The sequence below is a fragment of the Spea bombifrons genome, chromosome 3 (genome assembly GCF_027358695.1).
Source record: "Spea bombifrons isolate aSpeBom1 chromosome 3, aSpeBom1.2.pri, whole genome shotgun sequence".
Classification (NCBI taxonomy): Eukaryota; Metazoa; Chordata; class Amphibia; order Anura; family Pelobatidae; genus Spea; species Spea bombifrons.
In genome coordinates, this window is record NC_071089.1 from 64,857,769 (window position 1) to 64,875,848 (window position 18,080).

The 18,080-nt window shown below is 40.3% G+C and overlaps 1 protein-coding gene and 1 long non-coding RNA gene across 2 annotated transcripts in view; both read right to left on the reverse strand.

Annotated features, from left to right (window-relative positions):
* The window catches only part of GRIK2 (glutamate ionotropic receptor kainate type subunit 2), a 262,126-nt gene that overhangs the window by 20,818 nt on the left and 223,228 nt on the right, over window positions 1-18,080 (reverse strand). The gene's annotated exons all lie outside the window — the stretch shown is intronic.
* Window positions 15,962-16,637, reverse strand: LOC128483293 (uncharacterized). The gene is made up of 2 exons (XR_008351056.1): window positions 16,578-16,637; window positions 15,962-16,212 (listed from the first exon to the last, which is right to left on the reverse strand). It is a non-coding gene; the product is annotated as an uncharacterized LOC128483293 (long non-coding RNA).

Genomic DNA, 18,080 nt, shown 5'->3' on the forward strand with positions numbered 1-18,080 from the left:
ACAAATAACCATCAGAAAACCTAACAGTTCAGAGAAGCAAAAATGATGGACATGGAATACAAACAGTCATGAAATGAGAATAGAAAATAAGACAGGTATTTATAAAAAGAATCAAAAGTCTGAGTTGAAATAAAACTTTGAGTTATTCACTTTAAAGCATACTATATTGGTACATTTTTAAAATCCAAATCCATAGACAAATTCATGAGTATCCTCTCTATAACTTAGGCCATTTACCTTGCTCATTTGTATTAGAATATTTTAGGCTCTCACAAGATAGGAACAGGTAGAACAAAAATGATCTTTCACACAATAAAACACCACTTGTGCTCAGTGGCATCTTTAACACAGGTTGGGGCCCAGGCTTACCAAGTATCAACAGAAGCCCATCTCTATGTGGTTTTCGTGTGTGGGCTGCGGTGTCACTTGCTGTTGGTGGCAGGTTTCACTGGGCAGGGGCAGGGGAGGCACTAAGTGGGGTACACTGGGCAGGCTTAGCCAAGGCCCTGTCTGTTATCTTGTGTAGAGAACCAGAAAGCCTACAGTGAACTCTAGAACTGGAGTTGAACAACTTTGTATGTGCGTCTCCAGTATATGAACCACACTGGTTTGCTTCACACCTATCCACTCATTATTAATTTATTGTTATTTATTTCAAAATTCTCATGTTTATTTTAATCACATACCATAACAGTTTGTGTTGAATTCTTGACCTATACTTTCAGTTATCTTTCCTGCTACAGCTCTTTGCAACTGAATATTATCTCCTTTACATCAAACATGGGCTAAATGTCCCATACACTGCTACCTTGTAACAATGTAGAAGCACTACTGTATTGTCTGGTTGCTGAAAATGATACCTGTTGCTACCAGACAGTTCCTCAAACCTGCAGTCATGACACTATACACTTTGTGTTTTCAAAACTACCAACCATAATCAGAGGTTACCATTTCAGGCCTTGCAGAAGGTGTTATATATATATATATATATATATATATATATATATATATATATATATATATATATATATATATATATATATATATATATATATATTGTGGTAAAGTGTATGGGAGAGTGGTTGATGGGATATATATCTCACCTGGTTACCTCAGCCAGGCATGGTAGCAAACCCAGGTGCTCTCAGGTGAGGCTTCCTAAGCTCGTTACTGGGGAGGAAGCCTTAAAAGAGAGGGCTGTTAGGTTTGCAGAGGGAGGGAGAACCTGAATGAAGGAGCAGCTACAGCCAGCGCTGCAGCCCACCAGGTATGAAGCTTTACCCCATACAAAACTGGTTACTTTGCTTTGCGTCAGACCTTAGGCTGCTAGAGAGGTATCCTGCTGTTTAGTTAGAGCCGGACAGGCTTATAGTTTGTTTTGTTTACAAGGTGCTCTGTGACTACAACATCTAAATAAACGCGCTTTTACGTTGGAAACCTGTGTGAAACTGTCATTGCCGCCCCATGCGTGAGCTGTCCCCTACAATTGGTGGAGAATGCGGGCACAGTGGTGCTAGGAGCAACGGCAGGACAAAACACAGCATCTGAATTTTGTGGACATTTAAAGGGCCGGAAGCATATGTCCTGAGTGAAGGCTGCAGCACTGTAAGGCCCATCCGGCACAATGGAGGAAGTGATAAAGCAGCTGATACAGGCTAACCTGAGACATGAGCAGGCCTTGGAACAGCAACGGAAGTTTCATGCAGAGGCTTTTCACGCCCAGCAACATGCGCAACAGCAGACTATGGCCCAACAACAGGAAACGAATCGCCTGTTAATGGAGCAGATTGCTGCGCTCAGAGAGACTGTTGTGGCTCAGTCCCAACAAGTGGAGGCAAGCCCCCTTGAGACTGTTAACGTGAGGAGGGCCGTTCAGCGGGGCTTACAAAAAATGACACCCGACGACGACGTTGAGGCATACCTCACCGTATTTGAGAGAGTGGCGGAGAGAGAGAGACTGCCAGTTGCAGAGTGGGCAGAAGTGATTGCACCCTTCCTGACTGGTGAACCGCAAAAGGCCTACTATGACCTCGGGGAGCAGGATGTCCGGGACTTTACAAAACTAAAAATGGAGATCCTTGCTCGCCTGGGTGTTACGCCTGCTGTTCGGGCCAAGAGAGTCCACTGTTGGAAATACACCATGGACAAGCCTGCCAGGTCCCAGATGTATGATCTGATTCATCTTGTACGCAAGTGGCTGGAACCAGAATCCACTACACCAGCCCAGATTGTGGAAAAGGTGGTAGTGGACCACTACCTCCGCGCCCTCCCGGCGGAGCTACAACGGTGGGTTGGGCATGGAGACCCCAGAACTGCTGAGCAGCTTGTCAACATGGTGGAAAGGTTCATAGCAACCGAGGACTTCCTCCGTGAGGTCCCTGCGGCACCAACACCTTCCAAGACTGTCAGACCCGCGACATCTTTGGGTAAGAGAGTTCCAGCTGGAGGTGTATGGAAAAATGTGAGAGAGAGCAGGGCTCTAGATTTTGGGCAAGGGCAAAAGACTGATCCTGAACCCCTGGGACCCCACAATCCTAGAAAGGGCTCCCTACTAAGGAGGCCAGGGACCCCCCAGTGCTGGAGGTGCCATGAGTGGGGACACATAGCCGCCTATTGCCCTCTTAACTCAGAGCCCATGGTGTGTGACGCTAGTCGGCGTCAGTCCCTGTTTGCAGAACCTGTTTGTGCAGCCATTCCAGAATCAGAGACTGAGCCGCATTTTTGTATGGTGAAGATAGGTGACTGCTCCGTGAAGGCACTTTTGGACTCGGGTAGCCTGGTGACTTTGGTTCGGGCTGGCCTTGTGACTATGGACTACGTGCCGAACAAGCACATAAGAGTGCTATGCATCCACGGGGATATTGTAGCTTACCCTGTGGCCCCCATTAAGTTGGTGACCCCATCTGGAACTGTGACCTACGAAGTCGGAGTTGTAAAAAGACTTATGCATGCGGTTATTTTAGGCCGCGATTTCCCCTTGTTCTGGGAGTTGTGGAGAAGGGGGAACGTTTCTGCAGCTGGGGAACAAACTCCGGCAGAGTCTGTAACCCTCCCTGTAAATAATGGGTCAGGTGAGACGGCCATTGGGAACAATGATACCAGTAAGGGGCATGATGAAAAGGATCTAGGCCCACCTGAAATGTATAGTGAAGATTCTTTCCCCTTGCAGGTGTTAGCTGGGGAGGAAGAAGAAGAAACTTCCCTACCCGGCCAACAGGTCTTAGATTTAGAAATGTCTCGGGGTAACTTCGGGACCGAGCAAGTGAGAGACCCCACTCTGGGAACTGCACGGGCAAATGTCACGGTAGTAAATGGGGTACCGCAGGAACCCGAAGCTGACCAGAAATTTCCGCATTTTGCCATGAATGGGGATCTAGTGTACCGGGTCACCAAAGTTAACAAGGAAATTGTGGAACAGCTTCTGGTGCCAAAACCATACCGACACCTGGTGCTGGACATAGCCCATAACCATGTGTTTGGGGGGCACTTGGGGACTAATAAAACACAAGAGAGGGTCCTCCAAAGGTTTTATTGGCCTGGGGTATATGAAGAAGTAAAAAGGTATTGTGAGTCATGCCCCACATGCCAGAAGAGTGCCCCAACACCACACTTCCGTAGCCCCTTGGTGCCACTTCCCATAATTGAAGTACCATTTGAGAGAGTTGCCATGGATTTGGTAGGGCCCATTGTCAAATCTGCTAGGGGACACCAATACATTTTGGTTGTCTTGGATTATGCTACCCGGTACCCCGAGGCGGTACCCTTAAGAAACATGGCCTCCAAAAATATTGCTAGGGAGTTGTTTTACATGTTCTCTCGCACGGGGATCCCTAAAGAAATTCTTACTGACCAGGGTACGCCCTTTATGTCACGGGTCATGAAAGACCTGTGTAAGTTGTTTAAAATCACTCACCTCCGTACCTCAGTGTACCACCCTCAAACAGACGGGTTAGTGGAGAGGTTTAACAAAACCCTAAAGCATATGCTAAAAAAGGTGGTAGAAAGGGATGGTCGGGATTGGGACTGTCTATTACCCTACCTCATGTTCTCTATCCGGGAGGTGCCCCAAGCGTCTACAGGGTTTTCCCCCTTTGAGTTAGTGTATGGCCGACATCCACGGGGTTTGTTAGATATTGCCAAAGAAACTTGGGAGACCGAGGCCACCCCATATAAGAGTGTTATTGAACATGTGGCTCAGATGCAGGAGCGAATAGCGACGGTGATGCCTATAGTTAAAACGCATCTGCAAAGAGCGCAGGAGGCCCAGAGCAGAATTTATAACAGATCTGCCAGGTTGAGGGCCTTTAATCCTGGGGACAGGGTCCTGGTTTTAGTGCCCACCGTCGAAAGTAAGTTTTTAGCCAAGTGGCAGGGTCCCTATGAGGTTGTAGAGAAGATGAGTGAGGTGAACTACAAGGTCCATCAACCGGGCAGGAGAAAACCCTTCCAGGTTTACCACGTAAACCTGATCAAGCCGTGGAAAGAGCGGGAGTCTTTGGGGGCGACCCCGGCAGGGGTCAAAGAAGTGGGGCAACCAGTTCCCCCAGTAACAATAGGAGAGACACTGTCAGTGCCCCAGAAGCAGGAGGTGAGGGAGTTCCTGCAGGAAAACAGACGCAAGTTTTCAGACATACCGGGCCGTACCCACCTCATAAAACACCATATTAAAACTGAGCCTCACAGTAAAGTGAACCTGAAGCCATACAGGATACCAGAAGCCCGTAGAGAGGCGGTATCCACGGAGGTCAGGCGCATGCGTGAATTAGGTGTTATTGAGGAATCTACTAGTGAATGGTCAAGCCCCATAGTGCTAATCCCAAAGCCCAACGGGACGTGGAGGTTCTGTAATGACTTCAGGAGATTAAATGAGGTCTCAAAGTTTGATGCGTACCCCATGCCCCGAGTGGATGAACTGGTTGAGAGGCTTGGGAAGGCAAGGTACATTACAACACTTGACCTTACAAAGGGCTATTGGCAGATACCGTTAACTGAGGAGGCTAAAGAGAAGACTGCCTTTTCCACTCCAGAGGGCCTGTTCCAGTATGTTGTGATGCCCTTTGGGTTACATGGGGCCCCTGCTACCTTTCAGAGGCTGATGGATCTGATTTTGAGACCACATCGTGATTATGCCGCTGCTTACCTGGACGATGTGGTAATTTTTTCGTCTGACTGGAAAAGTCACCTCGGTAAGGTACAGGGCGTGTTAGACTCCATTAGTGATGCAGGCCTAACCATAAACCCTGAAAAATGTGCAGTGGGTCTGGAGGAAGCAAGATACCTGGGTTATATCATTGGTAGGGGGCTGGTTAAACCCCAGATCAATAAGATTGAGGCGATACAGAACTGGCCTAGGCCAGTAACAAAGAAACAGGTGAGGGCTTTCCTTGGCATAACCGGGTACTACCGTCGGTTCGTGCCCAATTTTGCCTCCATGGCCACACCATTGACAGACTTAACAAAGGGTGGTAAGTCAGTGATGGTAAAGTGGAACCCCGAGGCAGAAAGGGCTTTTCAGAGTCTGAAGTCTGCCCTGTGTGACCAGCCAGTGCTCGTTTCCCCTGATTTTAGGAAACCATTTCTGGTTCAGACAGACGCGTCTGCTAGAGGTTTGGGGGCAGTTTTGTCACAAGTGGTTAATGGGGAAGAACACCCAGTGCTGTACTTGAGTAGGAAACTGACCCCAGCCGAGGAAAATTATGCCATAGTGGAAAGGGAGTGTCTCGCCATCAAGTGGGCGTTGGAGTCCCTGAGATATTATCTCCTGGGCAGGGAATTCGTGTTGGTGACTGACCATGCTCCTCTGGCATGGATGAAACAGAATAAGGAGAGGAATGCAAGAGTGACCAGATGGTTTCTCTCCTTGCAAAATTTTAGATTTACAGTGGAGCATAGACCAGGGAAGTTACATGGGAATGCGGATGCGTTGTCCAGGGTGTACTGTATGGGTGCTGACGCTGTCCAGACCCCTGGTCTGGAGTCGACGGGGGGGATATGTGGTAAAGTGTATGGGAGAGTGGTTGATGGGATATATATCTCACCTGGTTACCTCAGCCAGGCATGGTAGCAAACCCAGGTGCTCTCAGGTGAGGCTTCCTAAGCTCGTTACTGGGGAGGAAGCCTTAAAAGAGAGGGCTGTTAGGTTTGCAGAGGGAGGGAGAACCTGAATGAAGGAGCAGCTACAGCCAGCGCTGCAGCCCACCAGGTATGAAGCTTTACCCCATACAAAACTGGTTACTTTGCTTTGCGTCAGACCTTAGGCTGCTAGAGAGGTATCCTGCTGTTTAGTTAGAGCCGGACAGGCTTATAGTTTGTTTTGTTTACAAGGTGCTCTGTGACTACAACATCTAAATAAACGCGCTTTTACGTTGGAAACCTGTGTGAAACTGTCATTGCCGCCCCATGCGTGAGCTGTCCCCTACAATATATATATATATATATATATGTGTGACATTTTTTAGGATTATTTATAAAGCATTTGTATTGTTGCACAATAGATGCTAATTGCTTGATTGAAGAAGTACAGACAGGGTTAATCACATGATTAATGGCAGGCATTCAGTGAGAATACACGGTGAATTACAAGAAAACAGGAATAGGTTTCATGTAATGCTATTTAACTTATCACATTTAAGTATAGTTCTATTCTAGTGGCCAATGTATACATATTTAAAGAGTAAAAAAAAGTAACGCAATTGTTCTGAGAGGAAACTGATCACAAAATACTGTAAATGGTTAATACATTGATTTAATAAACTATATTAAAGATTTAAAAAAAACAAAAGACTCTGTTGATATCGGACACAAAAGAAAAATACTTATGTCAAAGGTTTTTCCAATTTCTTGGGTCACTTTTGACAAATTATTTGACCAGCCTGAAAATATAAAACTATCTTTGATGCTAGGCACAAAAGGACAGCTGCCCCCAACAGAAGGTTACCATAGGGGCCCACACAGGTGTCCTTTAGGGCTCCCATTGCTCTGAGCACACATGAGATCACCACTCAAAAAAAGGGGGGGGGTGTCACAGTGATCATGGTCCCATGGGCTGCCAGTGTCTGGTACAATTGAGCTAGGGTTCTAACTGGGAGAAGTATAATAGAGAGGTTAACTAGGGCCTCATTATTGGTAAATTGTACTGGTATAGTAGTTGGCTATGAAAAGTATTTTATAGCCTTTGATAACATTATTGGATTACCAAAAGAACAACAAATGCATTCCATGCCATTTTAAGGTGCATTCACTTACTACAGAATTTGGAGGTATTGAACCGTTCAACTCCTCAACTGCATCATAATGGACCAAACCATTAGTTTTGTCAGCAAGAAGGCCTGAGCTGGCCATTTATGATGTATAACTTATATGGGGAGATTTGCTGAAAGCTTACTCAGTGATTTAGATATTCATTGTTTATTTATCATGCATAATCAGGTCAGGAAGCTAAATTGTTTAACTCTAATTCAAATCTCTTGATAGTGAATTACTCTCAAACCGAACTTTCGGTAGATGTAAAGCATAAAAACAAGACCCATTAAATAAGTGCTTGTTTAGCATTGTCCTTCACAAGCAATGATGCAATTTGAACCTCAACTGTCTAAAGTAACATATTTTCAATCACTTCTTCTATTTATAGAATACTGTAAAGGTGCTTATTCTTGTAATAACTAAGCTCATTTAATGTATTTAATTATGGATTAGCTATAGTTAAATAAAATAATACAGCCACTATAGACTATTGTTTCTATGTACACCGATAACACCATAACATTATGTCCACCTGCCTAATATTGTATAGGTCTCCCTTCTACTACTAAAACAGCCCTGACTCGTTGAGGCATGGGCTGTGAAATCTGGCACCAAATCATTAGCAGCAGATCCTTTAAGTTCTATAAGTTGCAAGGTAGGGCCTCTATGCATGCATCCTGCTTCCACGTGTTCTCCAGGTAAGCGACGCACATGCACCCAGCCATCCACATGATGTAAAAGGAAACGTGATTCATCAGACCAGGCCACCTTCTTCCATTCCTCCGTGATACAGTTCTAATGCTCATGTGCCCATTGTAGGCTCTTTCAGCAGTGGACATGGGTCAGCATGGGCACCCTGACTGGTCTGTGGCTATGCAGCACCATATGCAACAAACTGAGATGCACTATGTTTACTGACACCTTTCTATCAGAGCCAGCATTAACTTTTTCAGTAATTTGAGCTACAGTTGCTGGTCTGTTGGATTTGATCACACAGGCCAGCCTTTTACCCCCATGTGCATCAGTGAGCCTTGGCTGCCCATGACCCGATGGTTCACCTTTTTTCCATCCATTGACCATAGTTCCTGATGACTGCAGACTAGGTACACCCCCACAAGAGTTTTGGAAATGCTCTGACCTAGTTGTCTAATCGTCACAATTTGGTCCTTATCAAATCAGATCCTTACACTTGCCCATTTTTTCTGCTTCTAACACATCAACATTGAGGACAAAATGTTTACTTGCTGCCTAATATGTCCCATCAACTGACAGGTGCCATGATAACAAGAGTATTAGTGTTATTCACATCACCTGTCAGTGGTCACAATGTTATGATATGTGTATATTTTTAGCACAAAAAAGGCATCTATAACGTTTTGTCACAAGTTCCTCTACGATCCCTAAATTATTAACTGAACTTTTTTTATACTTTTGTTTATGGAACATATTATGGTTGTAAGACAAATTACAGACAACTATTATAAATATTATAAAACCTAAATAGGAATAAAAAAATAAGGTACATTTGATTTACTGATTCATATTATTTCTTGAAAAAGACCCTGCTATATTAAAGCACATTATACAGCGTTTCCACCACATTTCAATTAACAATTAAGTCATAACGTACTGAAAAAAAAGGAACAAAACTAATTTATCTTTATGAAAACAGTTATACTATGTTGTGATTTTTAAATACATAGGAGGATATCATTTCAGCTATGTAAATTACAAAATAAAAACCAAAGCTTATTAAAAATGTATTGCGGCGTTATAACCTGCTCACTAAAGCAATAAAAACAGTAATATACCAAAATTAATTGCTTTTTATATACCAGGTCAGTATATCAGAAAATTTCATTGTGATGCATTGGAAAATATTTTACACATATGTGACTGTCTGAAATTGTTTTGTGCATACTAGAAGACACCATGAGTATAATATAATCCGCAGTAACCAGATTATCCAGTTGTTTCTCTAATAAAGTGAATTTCCTGTGGGGCTGCATATGAAAACAGTGGGTATTTATTTCCACTGGTGCTAGGCAAACTATAATGAATGTTTTTTTGCATATATAGTGATAAACTTTGCATGCAGTATGATTCACTGTAACCACATTTTCTAGGGGTATGTCTAATTATATGAATAAAATATAAGACCAGAGCTGGGTATTAGCTCCCTGTATCAATTCACAGGGACCGCAATCTAGCTATAGTGAAAACACCCAAAGTGCTGCCCATGCGTTGATCATTTATGCAAGGTAGATATATGTATAAATCTTTAATCTCCACTATGTAAAAAAAAAAAACTCCCGGTCACGTTATGTGGCATCTTTATTGTGATACAGCACTGTATATGAGATAGATGACATATGGCAGAGAGTTTGCAGCAGCAAATGGGTTGGAAAAAAAGTTGAATTCACTAAAGCCAACTTGCATGTACTAATCTCTCGTGCATAGAAGAACGCACGTCAGATGGGAAAAAAAGAAGTAAATCTGCAGATGCATTAACCTGTAAATTACAAGTCCAAGTTAGAAACCCCCTGGGTTGCAAGGTGACTTGAGAATGAACCGATAGATCTATGTATCACAAATGAAAAGCAAATCCAAATTTTTGCACAAGAATTGTCATATTTAGTATAACGCTCAGATGCACTGAATCAAACATATTGCATTTTTATAACACCATGACAAGCATATAAATATCAATCCTGTACTTACTCCTAGCAGAAGGTAACTACTAATAAATACCGTGTAAATGGTTGGTTTTAAAGCTGGGATCCAGATTCCAATCTCCATAAGCAATCATATACTTTTTACCTTCCTTTTTATGTGGCTTCATGCTAACAATTTTATATCTTTCACTGCTGCAGGCCAGCATGATACAAGGTGGTATATCAAAATCTGCCACTGTACAGATCAGTCACATTTTGATTTCTATAAAAGCTTCAGTTTTATTAAGTATAGCATAACCAGAGCATAGTGCTATTAAAGCTTCCGCATCAATGCCATAATTGATGATATCTTGCTGACATCATGTTGCACATGATGTATGACCCCTGTACCTGGTTCCTGTACAGTTTTATGGCAAACAGGACAGGATATCTGGTTCCTTTTGAAGCTATCTGCCAGGGTTGGGCTGCTATAGGCCTATATGGACAAAAGTATTGTATTATTGAATTCAGGTGTCTCAATCAGAAATGAACCAAGCACCAGCCATGCAATCTTTATTTACAAACATTTGTGAAATAAATGGGTCATTCTGAAGAGTTCAGCAAATTTAACCGTTGTACTGTGATAGGATAAAGCCTTTGCAATAAGTCAGTTTGTACAATTTAATCTCTGCTAGATATTGCACGGTAAACTGTAAGTGGTGTTATTGGAAAGTGTAAGCAGCCACCAAGAAGAAGACCATTAAAAGTCACAGAGCAGGGTCACCAAGTGGCGCATGGTACCTGAAAAGTTGCCAATCATCTACAGATCCCATAGCTAAAGAGATCCAAACTGCAAGCCTCAAAGCACCTAGTACAATGCCAAGTGTCAGATCGAGTGGTGTGAAGCACGCCACCATCGGCCTCTGAAGTCTGATTGGCAAGTCTGGGTTCAGTGGATACCAGGAGAACATTATCTGCCTGACTGCACTTTGCCAACTGCAAAGTTTGGTGGAGGAGGCATAATGGTATGGGGCTGTTTTTCAGGAGTTCCCTTACTTCCAATGAAGTAAAATCTTAATGCTTCAGCATACCAAGACATTTTGGACAATGCTATACTTCTTACCTTGTGGGAACAGTTTGGGCAAAGCCCTTTTCTATTCTAGCATGACTGTGCCATAGTGCACAATGCAAAGTCCATATAGACATGGTTGAATGAGGTTGGTGTGAAAGAACTTGACTGGCCCGCAGAGAGCCCTGACCTCCACCCCATAAAACACCTTTGGGATGTACTGGAACAGTGACTGCGAGCCAGGTCTTCTTGTCCAACATAAGTGCCTGACTGAATGCTCTACTAGATGATTGGGCAAAAACTCCAACAGAAACACCCCAAAATTGCGTGGAAAGCATGCCTAAAAGAGTGGAAGCTGTTTTAGCTCCAAAGGAGGGACATATTAATGTGTATGTATTTAGAATGTGATATCATAAAGGTCCCTGTTGGTGTAATGGTCAGGTTCCCAATTTTAATATTGTTGTATTATGTTTTATACAGAAATTAGTGCAGAAATCTGGATACAATAGTGACTTAGTAGTGTGTTTCATATGCCTAAATGATCCATTCCTGTTAAATTTAAAAAGACTTCCTGCAGTATCTGTTTTGAATGTACCTCTGATACCAAAAAACTGTGGATACAATTCTTTACAGTAGCTTTTGGAAAGAATAAATGGAAATTGTTGTATTGCGGAAAATGCTAATGATATCCCCAGACACAGTTCACCAATAATGTTTGCTGTCTGATGAATTTTTCAAATATCATTGTGAGTCACATATTTTACAAAATACAGACAAACAGTGCTTAATGGATGGAATACTAATCACCATGCAGAAGCAGTTCAAAGTCTTGAATGATTTCATTTATAATTTAAATTACAGATAAATATACAATTTGTATCCATATTAGCCTATTACATTTTCTTAATGAAGACAGATATAATAATTTATGTCAGTTATTCCAAAGCAATGAATTGCTGAATAATGTGTATGGGCGTTGTATATCAAGATACAAGTAAAAGGATTTATTTTTACACCGGCCAACAAATAATTGACAATATCACAATAATACCTTAATAAATGGAAACAACACAATAAACTGTCTTAATTATATAGTTTCTGCTATAAATAATTATTGGTTTTTAAAGCTTCTTTTTCACTGCTATAATTAACCTCTTCAATGCCACAATCGCGGAGACCAGCACAACCCTCCCCTGCTGCCCAATCGCTCCATTAAGAGGGATCGTGCAGTGTTAACCCCTTCAATGCTGTGACTGTGTATGAGATGTTCGTGACATTGCAGGGGTTAATATTTATCACCAAAGACTAACTTTGGAAGGTGTTGGTGTGGAATAAGCTGCATGGGACAGATTCTCTGAGCTGTCTAATTTTTGGAAATATATTGTCTTAAAGGGTTAATGGGACCTCTACTGTGTCTCAGATTAGATGTGGACCCAGCAGATCTGTCAAAATTCCATGTTTAAAAACTGTAATGCGCATGTTCCAATTTTGAACCTGCAGTGCCTAAAAGACATGCCCTACTCATGTATATGGGGTATTCCTGTGCTCGGGGGTGTTTCTAAATACAAATCACAAGTTGTTTCAGTAATTTCATGTACTCAGGGAACGAAATGTACTAAAATACTGTGTGTGGATAAAATGGGTTTGTTAGAAATTTGACTGCAATATTTAGGACAGACTGGCGCTAAAATGGTTAAATAAATAGTGTTAATATGGCCGCTGGCAAATATACTCTACGTATAGCAAATTAAAAAAAAATCTTGTTTAGAATAAGCAATGCACGTCATTCATATTAAACCCTGTTAGTGCCAAAATAAATGAAAATACCAGGCATAAGAGGTATTTCCAAAAACAGGACAAATTCCTAAATATACTTTTATAAGTTATTTTTCCCCATTTGCTCTGTATATACATATGGTTCTTATAAGTGAAACTGTGAAAATGTTTCCTTTTGTCCAAGATTTTCCCTACATGTTTGTATATTTTTCATACTAAATGATGGTTTATATAATAATTATATTATAATTACTGTTTCAAACAGGGCCGGCCCTACAATGGAGCCGAGTGGGGCAATTGCCCCAGGCGCCACATTGCTGCCCCGCGCGTTTTTGTTTTTTTGAAGCGGAGGAGAGAGAGGGACGCCGAGTGGTTTTCGCTTACCCGCTCGGCGCCCCTCTCTCTCCTCTGCGAGCCCTCTAGCTCAGTCTCCGTGCCGGCTTGTAATGCTGAGCGCCGGAATTGACGTCAATTTCCGGCGCTCAGCATTACAAGCCGGCACCGTGGCAGAGCAGGGAAACTCGCCGCAGGACTGTTTAACGGTAAGTACAAAGGGGGACTGTTTAACGGTAGATAATGGCGTCGGCGAAGTTTAAAATCAGCGGGGGGGGCTTCATTTTAAACATCGCCCCAGGCGGCATTAAGTCTTGGGCCGGCCCTGGTTTCAAAAGAGTTTTGCTGTACCACCGTCAATGTTTTGCTCAGAACAGAGTAATGGAAGTAATGCTGTACCACCATTTATGTCTGGCTCAGTATATAGTGAACATGAATATGGCTTTGATGACTGATCAATTTGCAGAAATGGTGGCTCGAAGGTAGAGGATGTCAATCCACAAGAGTGGTTAGTTTGGACCTGTGTTCACAGTATTATCTGTTCAGTAAATTTTATTTATTTAAGCTAATTGAATTTATTTTTCAGATTTCTATTTTTTTCCAGTTGACATACTGTTTACACATTTTGTACTATAAATATGTTTGCAAACATTATATTTTTTTGCAGGTGTTTTTACATTTTAAAGTGGGGGATGCCACATATAGGATCCACCATGGGTGCCAAACCCTCCAAGTAAAACCCTAATGACTTCATCAATTAAAAACCTCTATCTTTCCACCACGTCATGTGCACATTTTTTTCTTCATGATGGTGTCCATATAAGTAAAATTAAAAATATGAGGCACCAAAGTGTCTTCCATTACAAGGATATAGTACCCCAAACCAGACTAAGGATAATGTGACACATTTCACAATGGTTTGCATGGTTATTCATAACAGTTACCAGGGAGACAGCATATTCCAACTTGTGATAATCTCACATGTTATGCATTGTTGCATTATTTTCTTAAGAAGACAAACTACACTGATCCTTAAACTAGATACTTCTGCTTTTGCATATTTTGATTTATTATTATTTTTATGATTTATAAACAACATTTTATAATTAAATGCAAGGCTATTTTAACTCTGTGATACGGAATTATCTTGAACCATTTCTATATGTCCTCTAAAATTTTGAAAATTATATAATCAGATATTCTTTCGAAAAAAAGAATACTTGCTGTGACTCTAGTCTGCGAGCAAGTACTTTTAATATATGCTAGTCAGTGACGTTCATGACACTTTGTTATGCATGTAAGGTCACACCTACTCGGTCTCACAAGTACACTTACAGCATTTTTGCACACCCACACATGCAGCATGCATTATTTCATAATAATAACATTCATTCAGAGTAAATATTTAATTTACTCTGAATAAATCTTTTAAAAGATGCATATTGTACTTAGGCAGTCTACTACTGCTCTATACTTATATTGTTAATTGATTTCATTTTGTTTTGGGTAACACATTGTATCACTTTATAAAATACACTGAACATTCACAATATGGCTTATTCAAAATATTTAAATACTATGTGTTAAACACTATCACTCTGCACTGGGAATGGCGTGAAAGTTAATTTCACAGTACAAAGCACAATTTTTTTTTTTGATCACAGGCACAGCAAAAAGCACCTGCAGGCTGCATGGAAAATGCAAAATTCCCATCTGCTATCCAAGCTATAGAAGTTGATTTATCCTGTGCAACCATAGTGTGTTTTTAACTCGTTATATTCTTTTTTTTTCATTTTGGGTTTCATCTTACTTTTATAGCTTTATTTCAACATTGTTTTACAATAAGACTTATTTTTAACAAATTAATACATCTGTTTTTTTTTTTAACAGACACACAATTGCATGAAAAAACAACATCATGTACTCATTTTAACAATGTTTTATTTTTTATTTTTTGGTTAAGATTGCCTTTATAGAATACACAATTGAAAATATTGTTTTAATGTACTACTACTACTACTACTACTACTACTACTAATAATAATAATAATAATAATAAATAGCTAAAATTACCACACTGTGAGTGTATTGTACAAAAACTAGTTCTGTACATAGTATGTGTTTTTTTAAATCCCCATGAGTAGCTTTACAGCTTGGAGATACATGCCAATCATGTCAACAACCCCTTACAGGTGTCTACAGAAGTTTGGTTTTCACCTCTGATGCAAGACTTCCAATTCTTTAACTTTTGTTTCCAAGCTCATTGCTGCTCTAAAATTACACCTTTTTGTGAGGCTTATATTTCTGCCTACTCAGAGCTCTCACTTGGAGCTCTCTCAGGAGCACTGTGTATTCATGGCTTATTTTGTACCTACACAAATAACTGCAGAACGTTCAAGAGTTACCCCATGAGTTTTGAGCAGAGGTATCTGACAGGTCTAATCAAGTGCATCATTAAACCTACTAGGTACAAGATGGTACTGTTAAATAAAAGTTTGAACATGCCACTGAACTTGTGACAATCAGTACTCAACCAGTTCATCATACCAATTTCCCCCTGAATTTCCAATACTATAATTTTGGAATCACAAAAAGGAATGGGCACAAGTGTGACAAGATTGGTGGCACATTATGTCATAGCAAGAGAGTTGTATGGCCAACTCATTGACATACCACATACACCTTAATTTCTATGTTCAGTTTAGTCATATTTATTGAATTACAGAATAAAACAGACTGCTACGGGTAAATAGTGATTTACTTTACTTATGTAATATATTATTCAAACAGCCCCACAGCTAGAGCTAGTTTTTAGAAATTAAAAATGATTAATCAGTTTAAATCACTGTCTCAATTTACTTATGTTATTTTTTTTTCCTTTTAAATCTGGTCCTTCTATAGGGTTTACTTAACCACCCATAATCTTGGGGCAAATGTGAGACTGAAACTTCAGTGATCTTTGCAGGATGGGCCCTGTGATGGTGGGTTTTAAACATACAGGGATGCCCCCAAATTGTATTTATGTTATTTTCCCCCCATGCCACTGAATTAAATATGGACAGTATTCTCATCCAGATTTATTTTATTAGTCACTGCACACAGGGTAGAAGGGGGGTAATTATCAGCAATCAGCCGGGCCTCTATTTTGGTTTCATTTTTTTAAAATGTTTGTGCGTGGAGGGGAGCTCAGTTAGCTGGCAACCCCCTGGTTGTTGATAGGAATTTTTTTAAGCTACAATTAAGTTCAAACTCCCATTTTCAACTTGCAGGTTAATGAATTTCCGAGTTGTCTGCTTTTCTAAACTTGCATTTACTCAACACTCCTGCAGGTGAGTGTATGCAAGGTATGAATTTCATACATCCAAGTTCACATTTTTTTTGCCAACTTGCAGGCACTCACTGTTTTGTGAAGGGACCTGATTGATATGTTTTGTTTCTTTAATTGAAATAGATTACATTTTAGATTAGAATATTGATATATATTGTTATGTATTTCATATCACTAGCATATTTGCACATTACAGAACTTTTCTTGCATTTCAGGTATAATCAATCTAATTGTCGATCATAATTGTAGTGATTTTTTTTGTACAGCAGCTTAAATAATGTATCCATTTATTTAAATGTCAGCAGCAGTGGGATAAAGCAATAGCATTAAATGTGCATAAAACCCTTTGATTTAAATAAATGTACGTCAAGCTTTTGGGTAATTTTGTACAATACAAAAGACAAAGTTACCATGAATAAGGGACAGACCAACAGACCTTATATCCACATAAAAGTTACGAAGCAAGGATGGCCAGTCTCTGACAGAGATGTCATAATACATGTCTTATTGGCAGCACAATTATTAATTGCCAGAAGCTGGAATTCAATGGTTATCCCAACATGGCCAGCAGTAAAAATATCAGACCATTTTTCAACTAAACATGGAAAATGCAATATATGTCGGCTACATAGGGGAGCCGACAGTGAAAGAAATGTTTGTATTGTTAATATGTTTAAGAGGCAGACCAAGGGATGAGCGGGTATTTATACGTGTTATTTGTTGCGGTTGCTTTATATTATCGTTGTAGGATTGTTGTGTAGACTGATGTCTTGTTGTTATATATGTTCTAGAAGATATAATAAAAATAATATTAAAAAAAAAGAAGATTTGTGTCTCTTTAACAAATCGGTAAGATGTTTAGGAAAGTAGCATGTTTCTTCATTTAAAATGGCATTGGAAGCTTTTGGTAAACCACAGGGCTAAAAATACCTTTTTCAAAAAGCTAATACAAATCATTACTGCTTTGGTAAGGTCTGTGCCTCCGTGCCTATTAACAAACTGACAAAATGTTTAAGAGCAGGGTAGTCCATGCGTTTGGAAAGTTTTTTTAAAACTTTTAATAGAACTTATTTTGCAGAGCAGCAGTAGCCAAAAAAAAGAAATTCTGGAAAATGAGTAGTGAATTTATACAGAATATTTGTCATACCCTTTCATCCAACCTGATTACTATAGTGGACAATATATCTATTTTGACATGCAAATGATCACATTTTGAATCAGCTGGTGTCTCTTTTCTGTGTAAGTAATGCATTTGATGAATTTACAGAATTGTCCCAATTGCACTGAAGAGCTCCCACAATAGAGTTGGTTTAGCCTTTGATGAATGTCTTTTTCACGTGAAAGGATAAAAATGTCAAAATGAGAATAATGCTTTGAAATGATAGGAATTCTTTCACAGGCGTGGCCATACTTTGCATCTTTTTACAAAAAAAAATCTACTAAATTACATCTTTCTCAATCCCATTCATGGTATCAAAACTTCTGAAACTCCAAAATATATTAAAGAAAATATTTTATGAACATTCAGCAAAAAAATGCATTTTAAGCGCACGGTTCACTATCAGTGACTGGACCATGCCATGGAACATGTGAGGTCAACCACACCACAGTTCCATGTGAAGGCTCACATCTCTTGTATACAAATTTAGTTATACAGTATATTATACCGACACGGTAT